This window comes from Bidens hawaiensis, unplaced genomic scaffold (assembly GCF_021521415.1).
Source record: "Bidens hawaiensis isolate Kalapana, Puna unplaced genomic scaffold, B.hawaiensis_p1.1 tig00034600_1, whole genome shotgun sequence".
NCBI lineage: Eukaryota > Viridiplantae > Streptophyta > Magnoliopsida > Asterales > Asteraceae > Bidens > Bidens hawaiensis.
This window is the reverse complement of record NW_027495977.1, coordinates 123539-126789: the sequence shown is the minus strand read 5'-3', so window position 1 is coordinate 126789 and position 3251 is coordinate 123539.

The following is a 3251-nucleotide window of genomic DNA, read 5'->3' as shown; positions in this document are numbered from 1 at the left end:
ATTGGCACATTATCTACTAAAAATTTTGTGTTGGAATTAATTAGATCGAGCAACCCCAATATTTTTGTGGTAACTCACGATTCTTTCAATTTTATTAAGAACTAAAACTACACAAAATACAATGACAAACACATTTATCTATAATAACCCAAACGCATTCTACTTCAACTCTAATTCACAACAATACTCAAATATATAATTAATAAACTCTATATCTATAACTCTTAACAATTATAACTACACACCCCATCGGCCCATGATTATCTCTTCTTTATTATTTTGATTTATTATCTCCTCCCATAACTTTATCTTTGACTCTTTTCTTTCACGGTTTAACCATTTAGCCCATTTACTTGTTAATCATTTGAATTAACCCCACATCATATTGTTGTATGCCATGGAACATTGTCTTTGATGTTTTTCTTTTACAACAAATGACAATCACATCTTGAAGAAAACAAATCTTGTTAATTTGCAAGTCTAATGATACAGTTCGGTTCTTGCGTAAATAGTTAACATCACTACTTTTTTGCAAGGTAATCCTACCATACATGCATCATCTGCTAAGGCCAGATCACATGATTTATTCAAATCAACACTTAAAAACCTGGAAGGTGATGTAACAATTTTTGTTGTTAAAATTTATGAGGAACCCTTTGTTTTTAATATTTCATCTACCCTGCAGAACTTGGACATTCATTCTTATTGAATTTGTTCGACGATGGCTTCACAATTGGAGATATCAAGGAGGAAAGCCATGTAATCAAAAGACAGCCTCTTGTTTGGAGACATTATTTTATAGTTTTGTTTTTAAGTTCAAAAATATGTGCATGCACACACATTAATTCCTCAACAAAGTTATGATGAACATTTGCTAATTTTTTGCAGATCTTTCCTGATGCAGAGAGCTTAATTCCATATTTCATAGATACATACTTAATTTTGACTGCTAGTACTTCTTTACAAATTTAATCAATCAATTTTCATAGTAATACTTTTAAAAGCTTCATATTTCTATTCATGATTGGTTTTTTGCATTAACGAGGTTAAACTTTATGTATTTATGTAACACGATGTTGAGTGTGGGCGTTTACCGACTGGTATTTTACAAGACATGTCGTTAAAGTATGTGAATGGAACAGTTCTTGGTTAAGTTAGTTAATCCAATGTAACAAGCACAAGAGTAAGCTAAAAGAAAATGAAATATAAATATAAATATATATATATATATATATAGAGAGAGAGAGAGAGAGGGGTAGGGTTAATGTAAAAAACAATATTTTTGTGAGAAGAATAAGAATAGATCTAGGCCCTTGCATATATGATCTAGTGGTTGAGATTGGTAGTTTCTAAATAATTGTATTGTTTTCTATTTACATGGTATTTCCATGGTATAGTGTTATATTTAGGTGCTTTGTTTTATTTTAAAGCTCTTATCACACTTCTCACAAAACAATTGTTTTTATTTGAACTATTTTCTATATATATATATATAATGTGCATTAGAAGTGGTATATAACTCCTTCATATACTAAAAAGAAAAGCAAACAAATCATCAATTTGACAAAAGCTCTTGTGCTTTTTATTATCCACATGATCTTGTGACACAAATATGTTAGTCACATTGGTTTTAGAATATATTCACACTTACTCTACAGTAGTGTATATGGTCTAAATTATTTTGTCGTCTCTAAAGTGACCCAAATAGCGGTGTCTAGCTCTTGTAGTATACCATAGAAAGTTGATAATCTTTCTCACACACACAAGACACCTAGAGTAGTAGCTTACTAGAGATGATATACAAATGAAAAACACTGTAGACTGCACTTACTATGCATACAGTACAAAAGACACTAGACATCAAGCTACAAGCACCAGATCTATATAGTTTTCTTTATTAGCATATATATAAACTAAATAATTAGGATACTTCTATTTGTATTTTATCTGACAAATTCGACGTAATCGGAATTATTAGTGGTCGGTTGTTGGTAGTTATTAACAGTGTAAACATCAAGTATATATTAACAGTTGGTTATCGGCAGTTCGGCACCAAGAAAATTGCCGTTAACGGCCTAACTATGATGATTTTAAGGGTGTTTCCGGCTTTGATTTCCGGCACCAAGATTAATCTATAAACTTTCATTTAATCCATAACTTTTGTTCTCCACAATCGAAACCAAATATTGATATTGTTTGATATAAATATCAAACTTTATTGATCTTTGATCTCGTTTTCACTATCCATTTAATTAATCTACACATTAATCCTCCCAGCATTTTTCTCATGTGAAACCCTTTTGATCAAATGCAGTTTCCGAAAGAGTTAACATTTGCTTTTTGTACAGGTCCGGGACTACCGTATTATAATCCCCTGTCATTTATACAATCCCCTTGAAAATGGGGTTGGATAATATCATCGCGGACATGTCATCGATGTCTGAAAATTTTTCATATAGTGACACATTGGTAAGTAGATCATGTTGGTGATTATTAATTTCCCCAACAGATCAGTTGTTGTTATTATCAAACTACGCAATTAGTGGTTATGATTATCTGACCTTTTCATTTCTTTCATTTCAGAAATTTCAATCAACTGTACTTAGATTCTTGTATCCACACCTAAACTTGGATCCAACCCCAAGTCTGGAGTTCGGCTGTGATGAAACTATTCCAAAGGTAACAATAAATGTTCTATTTTTAACTACTTAGATCCATCTTCTTCCAAATGCTAGATTTTGTAGCTTTGTTAATTTGTAGATTGATTTGGAAATTGATGAGGAATTAAGGAAGAGGAAAAGGAGGAGTGTGTTGACTAATGTCAATTCTGTCATAGACAGATTTCTCAAATTGATATGGTAACTAGGAGGTGAGCCAAAATAAAAGCTTATTTATCCGAAATAGTACTATTATATTATTTGTTATGTGATTGTAAATGAGCTTATATGGAACTTTTTTTTCTCGATTTAGACATGTGGTTCCTCAAAGAAATCCTGTGGAGAGCACTAGTTTTGTGACACCCGGATACTCAACGAATATGATAATTACTCGCCTCGGTGAAATGGAAACGGATAACTTATGAAGCTAGTTTTACTGTTGATATTATTTTTCATGTTTTTGCAACATAATCAAAATTGAGTTGGAGTTTATGTGTTCATAGTTGATGTCATGAGTTTCAGATGACTTGAAAGATTAGTGTGTTTGGTTTTGTATGATATGACATGATTTTAAGGTAGAATAGATCGTATTTT